Genomic DNA, 16,536 nt, shown 5'->3' with positions numbered 1-16,536 from the left:
CAGAACTTTGTGCTGATGAGACAATAGTAGATAGTGTGTGCATTTAATCTAGGGCAGACCATTTCTCCTCCTGGGGGAAGACGCCGACCTCTCCATGTGGGGGAGGCCCGGCCGGGAGGGGTCCCCTGGGCCAGCCGGGCCCGGGGGCCGCCGCGGCGCCCGGGGCCGGCGGGGCGCGGCGAGGCCGGGCGGGGAGGGGGCCCCCGGCGGGGCCTGCGGGCGGCCGGCTCCCTCGGCGTCCCCCCTCGGCCCGAGTGGAGCTGGCGCAGTCAATCATGTGCAGTCCTCTCCTTCTCGCATTCAGCGCATGGTTTCACCTTCAGATTCTTCTGTTTGTCTGCGTCCTTCCAAAAATAACATTACCTTAACTCAGCAAGGTAAGGGGCCCGCAGAGGTCTCGGCGCTCCTCCTCTTCGGGGAGCAGGGCGAGGTGGAGGAGGAGGAGAGGCAGGGGTCGTGGGGGGCGCGCAAGGTAACGGGGGATCCTGGTGTGATACGCCCGAGGGGGGGGTGGAGATGGGGGGGGGGACTGGGAGGTGGGGAGGGAAACTTCGCTTTCCCAATGAATAGTTAATCTGCTGAGTAATTTGAGGACTTAAAAATGGAACTTTGGGCTGTTTGGCCAAAACGAGATGGTTTTTTTTTTTTACCGCAGTGGAGGGGGGCGGGGGGGGGGGACGGGACTCGGAGCTGGAAGAAGCCTTTCGCTTTGTATACTCCGTCAAAGGCGACAGGGGAAGAAGGGGGGGAAGCCTGGATGCAACACTCATCCATTAAGAAACAAAGAGCAAATTGCCTGACTTTAAAGTAAAACGCTCGGGCTAATGAAGGTGGGTAATGGGGCTCCGAGCCTGGAGTCACCACTTAAATTATTAAGGGCTTTGCTGATAGTATTGATTCGGCGTGAGCACGGATCGCCTGATGTCCTGAGAATCTGTTGGTGGGTGTGGGTGCGGGTCTTTTTTTTTTCCCCTTTTAGCCCCCCTTTTCCCTAGTTCCCATCCTATCAGCTGAGCACACACAAACGAAGGAGACATTAAAGTAGCGTCTGGTTTATTAGAGGGAAGTTGGGGCGAACTGGAGGAGGGGGGGGTGAGTCAGGAGTGGGGAGAGACAATTATTCATGTAATGACTCTGAAATGCTGAAAAGGGTTTGAAGGACAATGTCTGGGTGGCGATTACTCCTGGAAGATGAACACAGCCTTGTTTGGGGTGGGGATGGGAGCTGCTGTTTTCTTCTAATATAGATAATGTATATGGATTATATGTAAAATGACCAAAAAGACGATGTTAGATCATGTGGGGGGGGGGGGCTTGGGTGCACGTTTGGGGAAAAAAATGCCTCATCTTTCATCTCAAGTGAGAATTAGCATACTAAATAGTTGCGATCCTCATTTGGATTAAACCACTTTTTCAAGTTTTAAGAAACTTTGTATGGGTAACTTTGCAAAAAGCTAGCCTAGTGGGGGTATTTAAAATGAGAGGTTTGTGAAGGTGGAATGACAATCAGCCGTTGTTTTCTGAAAAAAAAACCCCAGCTAACCTCTGCAATTAAGGACCATAGAGACCCAGTATTTTAACTGAAAAGTGTGGGTCTGTAGTCAGCACCATTTATTATGAGCGTTAATAAGCTCCCAGCAGTAGACTAGGATCTTCTGGGGAATGGGCATTGTATGTGTATCTATCTTACTCATTTCATTGCGCATATTGATAAAGAGTCATTTGGACTATAAACGTGCAAAGATCAACTTGCTTGGACCTCTTTCTAAACATATTCATTCTGCGCTTTATTTAATCCAGATGCACAAAAACCCATTTGCTGCTGCCTTATTGTTGGTTTACATTTTCTGAAAAGGCGACTGGTGTAACCTGTGGAATTTGAAATGCAAATAAAAGCCTGTGGGAGTTGAGGCAGAACAAATCATCATTTATAAAGTGAAAAAGATTTAATGTCTTTGAAATCATTGCGGGGGGGGTGGAAATTGGGGGAATGCTTTTTTTTTTAAAGGAGCCGAAATGTGACGTCAACTCTTTTGGAAAAGATTTTATATTTAATGTCTGAAACGCGGGTATGTAAAGTGCTTACAGGAAAAACAGATTACAAGATTAACATCTGTTAACATGATCGTTTATCTCCAGCCAAAAATAGGTCAGTTCTTTCTTAAGGAAACACGATTGCTGGCGCATGATTAAATAATGAAATTAGACTAATGAGTTCATAAATTAGAGACAGGCGTGGGTTATAATCCGACCTGTGACAAAAATATTTAATTCGGAAATCAATGAAAGGTCAAAGTCTCCGTTTGGGGTAGAGACCCAACTATTCACCCCTGCATCTACTCTCCCTTCTCACAGGTTCCCCCTAGTCCCTACTCCCCCCCCCCCGCCCCCACCATTAGTTATTGCTAAATGGGCTCCATTTCCTCCCCTGTGAAGTAAAAGATCATTGACTGACATCCTGCTTAGTAAGGGTCACACTTTACGTGCAGATGCTTAAGTTTCTGAGGTTTACTGTTGTTTTATCATTAATGGAAAAAAAAAGTGGCAAAGAATAGGAAACGCCGATGCAAAGTATCTCTGATTTGCATCTGACTTCCCCCTCGATGTGAGTGACAGCAGAGACGTCCAATCCGGAATCTCTTTCTCAAGCTCTGAGGTAATTGTATGTCTGTCTGCCTCTGTGTGTGTGTTTGTGTGTCTGTGTGTATGTGTGTGTGTGTGTGTATGTGTGTATGTGTACACGCACACCCTGTTAAATCCTAGTAGTCCGTGCTAATCAGTCAGGTTTCTGTACACGGATTTGTGCATGACTCTGTATAGATATTGTTTTATTTTCATCTCTATAACGTCCAAGATAACACTCCCAACTACTCAAACACGGAATAAACACACAAGCATATGCTTTGCTTTCAGATTCAAGATGAAACCTGGTAAAGAGGGAGAAAATATAAATGATCTTCTTATATTTCACACTGGTCCTGTGGCATTAGTTGATAAAAATGAGGACTACATATAAGTAATGTTAACCATCATTTCCCAGCCCCATGTGATTATTTTGTTTTAAGGGGTTTAAGATTGTACTGTGCTACCAATCTTAGTGGTGTATGACAAACAAAATATGGATGCAAATAATTGTTTAAGATAGTGAGAAGGAAAGTCATAGTTATAAACTTCCTTGTCCCATCTCTCAAATCGATGTTGCAGATTGTTGAATTTTAAAAGCCCATTGGTGGGTAAAAAAGAAAGTGCTGCTGACCACTGGACCTATGAATGCTATGAATAATGGTCATTTCTGCCCAACACAATAGGCACATTCACTGAAGGAATGCCTGCCATGAACCATGCCACATTTTGTGCTAGTCTAATCCAACACCCAACTTCACCCCCAAATATTGATATTGCAATTGATTTTTTGTTGTTGTTGAGTCTATAAAACGTGCCATTTGGAGGTGTTGATCGAAGGTGATTGCAATTCAGCATTTTTTCCTAAGACTGGATTGTCACATATCTCTGGGGTTCCATCGTGGCAATATTCATGTCTCTGTGTTTATGCCTGCATGTATGAATGGTGATGTAGATTAATTAAAGGACTAAATACCACAAAGTACAGGATCATTCCACATTAGCTGCAGATTAACAAGGAGCATGGCCTTCCTGACCCACTGGGAGCTGAGTCTGTCCAGAGAAGTATCCCTCTGCCTTTGGCTTTGTGCCACGCACTTTATTGTGTGCCCTTCTGTTGGCCTAAATGAGTTAACTATCGGAGGGGTTTTCATTAACTGGATTTGGCAGCCATATACTTAACTTCTCCCCCTTCCCCCCTTTAGCAGCATACATAACTTCATTAAAAGATGAAGTGAGCGAATACTCTTAGGTGTGTACCACTTAGACTCCCACTCAGGAAGGCTCTCCCCCTCCTCATCTTCCTTCCCCCCACCCCCCATCCATTCTTCCTTTCCTGACTGGATGCCTGTGTGGCAGAGGAGCCCACTCTAGGATGGGAATGGGTAGCGGCGGGTAGGTATTATTAGATTTCTCTCCTTTTTTATTTCTCCATCTCTGGAGCTTATGCGGGAGAACCGATGTGCCCGTGCTATACATGTGGGGGCTTGAGCCGGTGATGGAGGGGAGGGGGAGGACCCACAAAAAGGTTGTTTTTTTGTTTTTTTTTACCTGCCTGGCCTCAGGGCAGCGGCAGCAGCTTGTTGCTGTGCTTTTTAGTGAGAGGGAGGGCGCAAGAAAGGAGGCGGGAAAAGGGAGGAGTAGGAGCAGGAGGAGGGATTTGGCTGAGCACTTACACTCAGTTGTCCGCCCTCACGGCCCCCCCCCGCGCAGCGAGGACGTCACGCTGCCTTGTACTGTAATACAAGAAGTGAAAGAGCCGAGGAAACAGGCGCAGCTCAACTTCTAACCTTAACAAAGGCAGGGATCTGTCAAAACGGCTGCGGAGAGAGAGTGAGAGAGAGAGAGAGAGAGAGGAAGGACCGGGAGGGAGGGGGCGGGGGCCCGGGGAGGAGCTGGCAAGCTGGGGCTGGAGGGGGAGAAACCCCCCCGGAGGAGGAGGAGGAGGAGGAGGAGGAGGAGGAGAGGAAAGTCCTCGTAGCCTTGTAGAAAGTCAAGAAGCATGCTTCATGGAGGAAGGCTCACGGGACCGAAGTGGGGGAGGTCTGAAACCTTTGCCTTCTTGGATTATGTTGGGGTCTTGGTCCTGAAGCGTAGTGGTTTGGTCAGGTAATTGCTTTCTATTTTAAACTTCACTTTGTTATTGCTTGAGATGGGGTGGCATAAAAGGCGTGGCCCCGAGAATAATTACATAAGTATTTAAACCTGATTTGGGTCCTGGGACCGAAAAGGGGGGGCGGCGGGAAGGGAGGCACCGGGGCCAGGAATTTGGGGGTGGTGATGGGGGGGACTGGGAGTTAATTTCTTGACACTTTATGGCTTGGAGACCTTAAGGTGGGTTTTTGTTTGTTTTTGTCTCGAGCCAGAGAACTGCTCTCTGGCTGATAAAGCTTCCTAAAGTCTATAATATATATGAAACTGTTTCTAGAAACACAGATGTATTTCTGGGCGTGGAATAAAGCATTAAAACAGTACTCAGTGCATAACAAAGGACAGAAGAATGGGAGTTGGAAGCCGCTTTTCATGTACTCACTGTACTGATTTAACCACTTAAATGCTGAGAATTACACAAAACAGAATTACACTTTTTACTTCTGTTTCACCTTGGAACCACAAAATGAACTTTATTAACGATTGTGGTTCTTAATTCAAACTAAAACAGCCCATATACTATATATGGATGTAGACACATATATGTGTGTGTGTATTTATAGAGATATGCTTCTACATATGTGCCTATGAAGGCTTCCCCTTGATACGTTAGGAAAAAAAAAGATTTAAAAGAAATCTTAGTGTCTCCATATGGCTTTAGATCTACTCAAATGCTATTAGGATGTTGTCCAGGGTGAGAGCTGCAGATATGTTTTTTACTTCACCAAAGTTACCAAGAGAAAACTAGGCAGTTAATAGGTTAGAAATGTTTAGTCAGAAATTTGAGTTCTGCTTATGGGCTGAGATAATATCAAATCATTTACCTCCTGTGTGTAGCTTCATTTCCTCAATGCCACTAAGTTTTGTCACATTCTTTAGTCAGTGTTGGGAAAATGATTTTTTTTTTTTGGTTTATATTTGTACATATAAGATAACATTTAAAATGGATCACATGTTGTGGGTTGGGATTGAGTCCCACTCCCCTAAAAATGAAGTTGCTCAGTAACTTTACCTATGGTGTAATCAGTAATGGAGTTTGGTTACTCAAGGAGACATCTTTAGTTTCACAAGGGTAACCACCATGACCATCTTGAATGATCTCTAGAATAAAATGACCAGTGTTCACATTTGTTTAACTTGCAGAATCAGTAGTCTCCTCTTTATTTATTTATTTAGTTAGTTAGAGTATTATATCTTGGAGTACTTTTTCCACAAAAGTGGAAAAAACAACAACCTGTATTTCTTGATATTAACTTTTCCTCCTCAGACTTGCTAATGCAAAAATTATGTCTAAAAATTGTATAAATTCTAGAAATGATAACTTTGGAAAGGAACAAGAAATGTTCAAATCACATGAACTCTCTAGCAGTTAATCAGTATTAGGACAAATGTATTGCATTTAAGACTGAGTGAAATGCCTTTCCCAAACAATGAAGCTGGCATGGCATGTATGTATTGAGGCCATTAAGTATGTGCTAAGAAGTACTTATGAATTCTTTTTTTTTATTTTTAAATATTTCATAATCTAGCTATGATCTTTTAAGTTGCTTACCATTACTGAAATCTATGAATCAGGAAGTTTTGATCTTGGAAATGTAACTAATAATCATTACTAAGAAAGAGATAGTTCATCTGAACTATTATGTATAGCAAGTGCTCTCAATTTTCTGATTAGCTGGCTAATAGCTTTATATTTAATTCACAGATTCATAAAGTTTTTCAGATACTTTGAATAAGGTCAATATATAACTTTAGGGAGAGGTTGTATGTAGGAAAGAAGGTTGTATTTGAGAGCATAGGAATTGGGTTCAAATTCTAGCTCTACCACTCAGAATTGGTGTGACTTTGGTCAAGTCACCTAACCTTTTTGGGTCTCAGTTTCCTTAATCTTTAAAATGTAGAGGTTGGACAAGATAATCTCTTATGGTTCCTTCCAACTCTAAATCTATAATTTTCTTCTTTTGATCTTTTTTCATAATGAATTTCTTGATTATTTTCATTGAAACTAAATTGTTTTGATGAAGTATCAGATAAAAATGACTCATTCTAAATCTTTTCCTTTCTCTTTTTTGAAACTTCAGATTTACTTTTTTTTAGACTTAATTTGAGTTTAGATGACATACTATAGGGGGAATTAATCAAAATATGTGAGATTTAGAAATGACTTCAGGAAACAATTCTGTGAAAAATGAGAAATCTTTGAAGTAAGTCTTTAAATAGTTCATCTACATAATGATACTGCATTCTGTAGCATCAGGTGATGTTCTATGGACATTTCTAAAATGAATATTTAGTGTGTAGTAAAGGGCAGTGTAGAGTAGTAGAAAATAGTCTGAATTTCAAGGCATAGCTTAGAACCCCAAATTTGACACTAGTTGCATGACATTGTGCAAGACACTGGATTTATTTACACATTCATAAATATATATGTATATATATATATATATATATATATATATATGTATGTATGTATAAATACTTGGGCTTCCTATTTAACAGAGCTTATAAGAATCCTGGGAGATAATATCTATGTTTAAGTGCTTTGCAAAACTTAAAACCCTATGAAACAAGAGTTCTCTTCATCTGGAAATCAGCTAAATTTTGGTGGGTTTCTGTGGGTTTTACTTGTTTTACTATGTATTTTTTGGTTTGTATAGAGGAATCATCTTTTAAAAATAGTTATGGGAGTGGCAGAAAACTGACTGGAAATTGTGTTTAAGGTTTCTAACTACATTATACTTTCATTCCATAGAAATAGGAAGCTAAAAAATAAGCTGATTATGTTCAACAGGAAGGGACTTGTCTGAACCTGTACACTTGTATAAATGAATGTGCCTGCTCAAATTTGTAAGACCACAGAGTGGGATGATTTTTAGAAGTTTTTTCCTTAATGCAGGATAAAGAGGGATGTCACTTATCTAAAGGAAAATAATCTTCCTCTAATTGGATTCTCAGTGAATGAAGAATTATTTAAAAATATACACAAAACTGTTACTTCAGACATAGACTTTTAGATGAAAATAAGGGAATTTAGGGATATTTAGTGCAATCACTTTATTTTACAGATAACTGAGCTTAAATGGGTAAAGACCCAGTGACTTGTTGAGTGACACACTAAATAAATGATAATTCAGACATTTTTAGTGATAGCATTCTGTCCCCCTTCCCCCCCCCCCCCCCAGGCTACAGTTATATAATTAATGACTGAATGGCAGAAAGAAGCAGAATGTCAAATTTATTTGATTAGATATCTGAAATATAAATATTTGAACTTAGAAGGAACATTCCTTTTTCAAAGCAGACATTTTACATGCTGTAAATGTTTATACATTTCAGTTCTTGGATAAAGCTGAAATGACTCAGTCAATTAGTTCTAAAAACACCCCACTTCTTCTATTCCTATCCTGAAAATAAAAAAAAAAGTTCTAGTAGTTGTCTTCTCCCCCCTCAAAATGGATTAGTTTCATCTTGAGTTTACTCTGTGTGTAGATCAGTGTTCTTATTTCTCTTGAGTTTAATGTGTGCTGCAATGACTTTCATTAATCCAGTATTGCTTTGTAGTGCTTCTAGCCATTGCATAACTGTTTCCAGTCTCTTGCTTATCTAGTCATATGTCATATTTGTTTTTCAGCACCTGGAGTAGAGTATTTATTCTATTCTTTGGCTCTTGTGGCATTGGGAGCGCTCCACGCCCACAGTTAAAAACTGATAGAGCACCTCTTTGTGTCAAATTGAACCAACATTCCTCAGTAGGACAACTTTAACTGTTGCTTCATTCTAAGAGCTGAATTTCCTCAGAAATCTGATTAGAATGAGGTTAGATCATAGAGGTAGAACTCAAACTGCCATCCCAGTGTTTAATATCTATTTTAATCTTGATTTTTTGGTAGCAGTGATCTTCAGTGGTAGAGCTCTGTTCATTGCTTCATTGTAGAGACCTAACAAGTGGCATGGTTTTTGGAAGAGTGTGGCCATTTCACCTCTTCCTCCTTCTCTTCTTGCTTCCACTCCCAATCCTTTTGACCTATGTAGCAATGAGTGTAGTCCCTGTAGTATATTATTAAGTGCCTTGAATTTAGCCAGGGGCCACCGGAGCAAGAGTATTCCTTAATCCTACCTCTGGTCTCAATTCTGACCGGTCACAGGGGCACGTGGAGGTGGTGGTGGTGGTGGTGGTGGGAGTGGGACAGCAGGGACAGCTCTTGCAGGCATGTTGACTTTGATAGACGAGGGACCTCTGCCCTGAGCCAGTTAACATCATTCCCATCCCCCTCCTCCTAAAAGGAGGGAGGGAATAGAGAGAGTTACAGGGTCATGTATGCTCTTTATGAAGAACCTAATTATAAATGCTCTTAGTTTTTCACTAATATCGACAAACTCACAAATTACCTTTTTTTCTCCTTGTTTGGATTTGGATTAATTAAAAAATTTTAGAGTTTTTTGGATTGCCTTTACTTAAAGACCACTAAGTATTTTCAAAAGTACTTTAATAACTTTTAATTTTAAATGATCACTTACTGGACAGAAATAAATTGCTATCAAGAGAATGTTGTGTAGTTAACATTGAGTTCACAAAGTTCACATTTTATTTCCTATGATTATAAGAACTGCATTGTTTAACTTCTACTTGAAGTTTATAGTCTTGGCCAAGGCATATCAGCAATCAAATATATTTAAGAGAAATTGGCATAAATTAGTTACTGAGCCTATCCATTTCTTCCTCACTACATCTGGCTATATGGAATTTGAACAGAAAGAAAAGTTTTCCTTTCCAAAGCCATGGCTGTCATATTTAGTTCTAAAATGAAATGATTTCCAGCAGCCCACACCAAATAGTAAAGAAGTATAATTTTGTGGCTCCCAATGTTTTTTTTTTTTAAAGGCAGTTTTCTAAAAAAGATATGGCTTTTAATCTTCATTTCAAAGTGAAATGGAAGCTACAAAGCATGGGTAATTACAATTTGCAACTATTTTTAGAAATCAGACATGTTCAGTATATACCATGATGATGAAAACAAATACTCAGCACACAGGTAATGGCTTAAAAGAAATCATTTTTAAATCAACTGAATTCATTTTTGATGCACTGGATTTCATACAGGTTCTTTCTGGTAGATTGCCGTTGTTTTTTTTTTTTTTTTTTTTTTCTCTCTGTCTCTGTCTCTCCCCTCAGGAATATAATGAAATCTTATGTTCTCAGGAATTACTTCAAAGGATAGGAAGAAAACCTAATGCTTCTGTATTTCAGACAGTTCCTGATCAGATTACATGTTGAAAATAGGATGAGCTCTTAATGTATTTTGTTATTTTCTGAGTAAATGTAACCTAGGGTTTTCCCCCCCTTCAAAAGCAGGTAAAAGGGGAATGTAGAGTTGATGTGCTGCAGTTTCTTGTACCACAGGGAATAGCTGATGTCAAATCAGCCTCCTGGATACAGCTGTCCTGTTATTTTCTTGCTTATTTTCAAAAAATGGTGAACATAGACTAGCATGTGGTGTTAGTTTTCAAGAAATATTTAAAGAAAGACTAGTGAAAAATTGAGGTTCTTTGTTTAATATTGTGATTTTTTTCCCCTTTAAGTTGGCAGATTTACTTTTTGTTTCTACCGATGAGGAAAATTCAATATTTTCTTTAAAAAATTTATCTTCAATTCTTGTCATGTGAAAAGAATAGAAATTTGCTCAAGAATTTATGTTCTTTGTTTCAGAAAAGGGCAACATGTGTCTGTCTTTACCATATGGTAGTATTTAACCTATATTGCATGAGCTGACTAGGAGTTGCATTTAAGCATTGATTTATTTCTGCATTTCAAAATGTTCTTTGAAATTTAGTACAGTAAATGATGCATTGAGAGTTGTGCACCAGATCTGTGGCTTTAGCAGTTTATTTCTAGGTTGATATTTGACTTGTAAACAGCCATTTATAATTTTTTAAAAAAATATGTAAAATGATTTTCTTTTGAAATAGTTTAAATACAAATTTTGAAATGGGAGATGAAGGGCCTTCTTCAGGAAAGTCCGCCAGTGAGTGGTTTTGTGTGTAATAAAGACTTCATAGCTGGTGGAAGAGTATTCTTGTCTTTAATCTGAGTGGATCTAGTGGTTTCTCTCCAGTTCTTAATTCAAATGACAGTAAAAGGTAGCATGATTCAGTGGAAAGGATTCTGGACCTAGAGTCAGGGGTTCCCTAATTTTGAATCTTTATTAGCTAAATGCTTCAATTTTCTGATCCTTAGTTTCTTTACCTGAAAAATGGAGAGAATCAAACTTTATAAGAGCAGTCTCACAGGGTGGTTCTAAGGAAACCATGTATGTCAAGTACTTTGCAAACTTTAAAGGGCTATACAAATGTCAGCTGTTCTTTTTCCTCCCCAGGAGGGTTTGCATTTTCTTTGTGAATCCTTGAATGTGTGAGAGGTCTCACGACACTGTTTTCATATATTTCTGTGTGGCATACTGTTTTGAAATTGAGTTTGAAAAGAAAAATGAGCTATCTTGATTATTTTTTTTGTTAAATTTCATTATTCTTTGTATGAAGGGATGGATATACATTTGATAAACACACCATAACAGGGATTTGTTAATAGTGATGACTTTGGAAAAGCCCATTTTAATCCTACTTTATGGTATTCACTAATATAGTCTTGACATCAGACTTAATATCTTTACAGAATGGTATGCTAGAAAGATCACTTGTTTTAGAGTTAGAAACAATGAATTTGTGTTTTGGCTCAGGCTACTTAGCTGTGTGACCATCTCTGAGCCTTTGCTAATTCCTTTGTATGATGGAGATATTAACACTTGGACTCAGCTTTGTAAACCATAAGGCATAGACTATACAAGGTATTATTGTTATTACCAGCATTATTTTTCCAGTTTTAGGGAGAACAGGAAACAAATTAGACTTATTTTCCAAGTGACAAGTAATTTCTTTATAGACAAAATGGTGGTCCTAGATGAAATATTTCTCATTGAATTTGAGCAATGTAAATGAATACTGCCTTTGGTAATGCATAATTTATATTGACATTAACACTGACACCAAGAGAACATTTTTATTCCAGTTTGAGGAAATATCATTTATGTTGGTAATCATATTCCCATCAGATACAGACTGATCATGGCAAAGCTATCTGCCTGTAGCATGGCCAAAATCATAATGATGAAATAATTTTCTCTTTTTGAGTAATAACAAGCATACTTGGAGCTAATGTCATTATAATCAGTGCACTCCAGGTGTTAAATAGCTTCCCTTGTGTGCAACTTTATTTTAGAATGACTACTTAAAAAAAGTTTTAAAGAGAGAGAGGGTCAGTGGCTTTTAAATATTTTCTTAAAATTGCTAGCATGTAGTTGGTTTTTGATAAAAACACTTAACCCCTTGGGGAAATGCTCTATCAAATTCATATGGTTAATACTTTAGTGGAATGATCTGAGTAAAAACATGATCTGAGTAAATTGAGAGGCAGATTCTGTTGAAGGTTTTAGAGGAACTTTGTTTATCGGTTATTTTTTAGTTTGTTTAAGGATTATAGGTTACTATATGGTAATGCTTTAGGACTTATGCTTAATCATGTTTAAATCTAAAAATATTAAGTAGCTTTAGTTATTTGCCCAGAGAAGTAAGGTTTATGAAGTTTTTTGTTTGGAATTTGATATGCCTGTACCTGCACATTACATTATGAATCTCCTGTTTTGTTTTTTAATTTGTCCATTTTTAGCTCTAAAAGTTTAGCTCTCCTACATAAAAATATGTGTTTTTGTCATTCATAAATTAGATTCCCCAAATGTTCAAATATTCAATGAGGATGAGTTGAGTAGTTTTGGAAACTATATTAATTTTCTTGAACAACTGCCTCTTGGAGAAAATACAAAAAAGCCTCAGCACAGCATTGAAAGCCTTTCACAAACTGGCTCCCACCTATCTTTCCAGTCTTATTTTATATTATTGCTTCTGAGACACTTACCATTCCAGTCAAACTGGCCTGCTCAGTCTTCTCTGTACATAATTTCCCATCTTCTACTTCCATGGCTTCTCATAAGATGATCCTCTATGTCTGAAAGGCCTTTCCTCCTCACCTCTGCCTCATAGAATCCCTAGTTTCCTTCACAGACAGTTCAATGGCCATCCTTGTATGTAAGGCCTTTTTGGATCTCCTATCCCTACTCCAATTAATAATATCTTCCCCTCCCTTGAAATGACTTTATCCACACTTTGAGTTCAGTTGATTCTATTATCTCTCCCAAACAAACTGTAAATTCCTTGAGGGCAGGGGCTGGTTGTTTTTGTTTTTGTATCATCCATGCCTTTTTCAAGATCTTGTACTACATAGTAGGCATCTAATAAATATTTGCCATATCGAATTAAACGGAATCAGAAAAGTTCATTTATTTTACTAAAGGTAGTAGTTACTATTTATTTTTATTTTTGACAGTAAAGAATATCTTCCAAATAGAATTTATTTATTGTAAGGAAACTGTTTATAAGCACTGGCAAAGTCATGAAAGTTTTCATATTCACATTTCTTTAGACATTTTTGTAAATGTACTCAATTACCATTCATCTTTATTTTTAGACTCTGAAATTTTAAGACATACAATTTATAGGAACCATAACTAGAATTGTCTTAAAGAATTAGAAGTTATTCAGCTATTCTAGCTCCTTTATTTTGTTAATGATGAAACTGAGGAGAAAATGTCTGTTCTAAGATCACTCAGAGAAGGTAAAGCTGGGACCAGAATCCCAGTCTTCTTATTCTCTAGCTAGTATTCTTCTTATTAACCATGCTGATAAATACACGCAATATCCCATAGACTTTGTAAGACCTAAATCTGTTAGGATACCTACTAATTTGGAGATGTAGCATGAGGTAAATATTTGGCCAATAATGAGTTGAGGCTGTCACCTTTTAGATCCCTTTCAATTTCTCAGACATGGTTTATTTAAGGATAAGAAAAAGTAAGGATGAAAAAGAGTAGGTTAGAGTCTTATTTGGCTACTCAGAGGTAACTGACAAAGTATTGTATGATATGAAGACCCTACTCATTGTATTTTCAAATCCTTTAGAGGTAGCAGAATGGAAAACTGATTCCAGGCAAGTACGGAGTCAAAAAGGACCAGTCACTAAATCTCAAGTAACTTCCAGATCCAGAAATCACAAACGGCTCCCAGAACAGATTGTCTTCCCGGTGAACAAAATGGTAATCATCAAAAAAAAAAATATCACTTTCTATGACTTAGTAGAATATACATACATACATATATGCAAATACATGTATATATAAACATATCAATTATTCTTCTCATGTAGAAAGACGTATATATGTAGTCAACACAGTAAATGCTTATAGAATCTGTTGCTAAGTTTTTAAGGAAATACAGGCTAAAGAAAAGTAGCATGAAAGAAAATCTGTTCCTCAAAGACTACCACTCATCCTCTCAAAAAATAGTAATTCCAAAATAATAACAACAAAAAACTTAGGGGTGAAAAAAAAAGAAAAAAGAAAAAGAACCACAGTGAATAATGAGCAACCAAGTAAGTTAGTTTATTGTCCAAGTCTTGCAGTCATTGTGATTCTTGCTATAAAAATGAAATGAAAGATAGTTTGAGGAAAAACTTGCTCTTTTGGATCAAAGTAACTTCTCTCAGATTTAAGGAGGCAGATGACAGGCAAATATTGTAGACAAAATTAAGTTTCCACTTAAAAAAATTTCTTTTATTTATTATTTAAGGCAAATGTGTTAAGTAACTTGCCCAAGGTCAGACAACTAGGCAACTATTAAGTATCTTGAGACTGGATTTGAACTCAGGTTCTCCTGACTGCGGGACTGGTGCTCTATGCACTGAACCACCCAACTGCCCCTGTTTCTGTTGGTTTTTGAGAGAGAATTGCCAAAGAGAGATAGAGCAGACAGGCAATCTGATTTTGATAACTGGGAGTTCTATAACTATTCTCCCTTCTCTGTGTCCTTTGCTGCCAAAAAATTTGAAAGTTTATTCGTCTTTCTGTTAAAGCTATGATGCTGTTTTAGACAAGAACTGAAGACAGTGGAAGCTAGTGCCTTGGGGCAGAACCATAACACTTGAGTTGGCAGAATCAACAAACAACATGTTGATTTGAGGGTCATGAGTCACAAAGTTACACATTTGAAACTAGAAGGGAATCTCACTGGCCATACTCATTTTACAGATGAGTAAATTAGATCCAGGAAGGTTAATTGTTTTGCTCAAGATCAAGAAACTAAGAATCAGAAGCAGAAAATGAATACAGGTTCCTCCAACTTCAAAGTCAATATTATGTCTATTGTATCATATGGGTGTGTGACATTATGGAAGGAACATGGTTTCTGGTGCCAGCTATACTACTAGTATAGTAGTTAGGCTATAGTGTTTTTTTGGGGGGCGGTGTTTTTTTTTTTTTGCAAGGCAAACGGGGTTAAGTGGCTTGCCCAAGACCACACAGCTAGGTAATTATTAAGTGTCTGAGACTGGATTTGAACTCAGGAACTCCTGACTCCAGGGCTGGTGCTTTATCCACTACGCCACCTAGCTGCCCCTAGTCTATAGTGTTTTAAGGTTTACAAAGCACTTTCCCCAAAACAGTACTTGCTTGGAATTTATGCAAGTTGTACTGTTATCCTAATTTTATAGATAAAGAAACTGAGACTTAAGTAAATTCGATAACTTATCCTAGGTCATAAGCAGCAGAGATGGAATCTGAATATAGACCTTTTGTCTACAAGTCTTAATACTTTCTCCACTATGCCCATGCTACCTTGTGTGACTATAACAAGTCATTTAAAATCTTTGGGCCTGAGTGTCCTCATATCTAAAACAAAGAGGTTGACAGAGTTGCTTTTTAAGGCCCCTTTTAACTCTCATATGTTTCTGTGGGATGTTGTTTCTCTTCCAAAGTATTATATAAATTTATGTAGATTTTTTAAAGAACACCTGAATAATTCAATTTCCTTCATCTAGTTCCAGTGAATTTGGATTTATGCCAAATGGTGCAGTTAGTTTTTTCCATGTAGGATGAGAACTTGCCTTGACAAATTTCCTATCATTTGAACCCAAACTCTCAATTTTTTTCTTAAGAAAGCAGAATATATGAGAAAGAATAGTTTGGCAATTAAGTAGATTTTTACTTGTAATTTTATTGGTTGAATGTATTTCCTTTTTATTTCTGTTTTGAGAAACACTGTATATCTGAGTACATTATTTTTCTTACTAAATGATAGCTGACATTGCATGATATTGTCCCATTTGAACCTGTTTAGCCTGGTAGCTCAAGTATTGTTTGAATTTTAAAATTTAGGAACTGAGATTCAGAGAGATAGGGGATCTTGTCAGAAAGTTCACACAGTAGTCAATAGCTGAGTCAGACTTTGAAGCTAGGTTTCTTGACACCAAGGTAGATAGTACATTTGAATGAGCCATAGTCATTACTTTTCTATTAGAATTTGAATTCTGGGTAGTTTTGGTAATTTTTTTGAAAATTTATCCTCCTATTTTTTTTTCTCTTTTTCTTTTCCTTCTTATCCTCAACAGCTACTTGATGGTCAGAGATATCAATCTTTTGTTTCCCAATTTCTGGCACAAAGAAAGCAATTAATAGATGTTTACTGATTGATCATCATCCTATGTATTCTTATGACAAAATATATATCTTGAATTAAATAAGAATTAACTAAGCTCTCTTTTGCTCATTGCAATAATTTATGGACTTTATTCTGTGTTCCATATGTGTGAGAATATTTTTTCAA

At 37.8% G+C, this 16,536-nt stretch overlaps 1 protein-coding gene across 9 annotated transcripts in view; it reads left to right on the top strand.

Moving 5' to 3' along the window:
- Window positions 1–270: 270 nt before the first annotated feature.
- The window catches only part of ZNF516 (zinc finger protein 516), a 158,074-nt gene continuing 141,808 nt past the window's right edge, over window positions 271–16,536 (top strand). For 3 of the 9 annotated variants that reach the window (XM_074202509.1, XM_074202508.1, XM_074202501.1), the window contains exon 1: window positions 4,574–4,731. The gene's annotated coding sequence lies outside the window, so the exon portion shown is untranslated. Of the gene's footprint in view, window positions 378–714; window positions 831–4,573; window positions 4,732–8,956; window positions 13,974–16,536 lie in introns of those variants that run through there. The other 6 variants (XM_074202505.1, XM_074202506.1, XM_074202504.1 and 3 more) reach the window with 6 other exon arrangements.

This window comes from Macrotis lagotis, chromosome X (genome assembly GCF_037893015.1).
Source record: "Macrotis lagotis isolate mMagLag1 chromosome X, bilby.v1.9.chrom.fasta, whole genome shotgun sequence".
Classification (NCBI taxonomy): Eukaryota; Metazoa; Chordata; class Mammalia; order Peramelemorphia; family Peramelidae; genus Macrotis; species Macrotis lagotis.
Note: the sequence above shows the minus strand (reverse complement) of the source record. Positions and strands in the feature narration are given on the sequence as shown.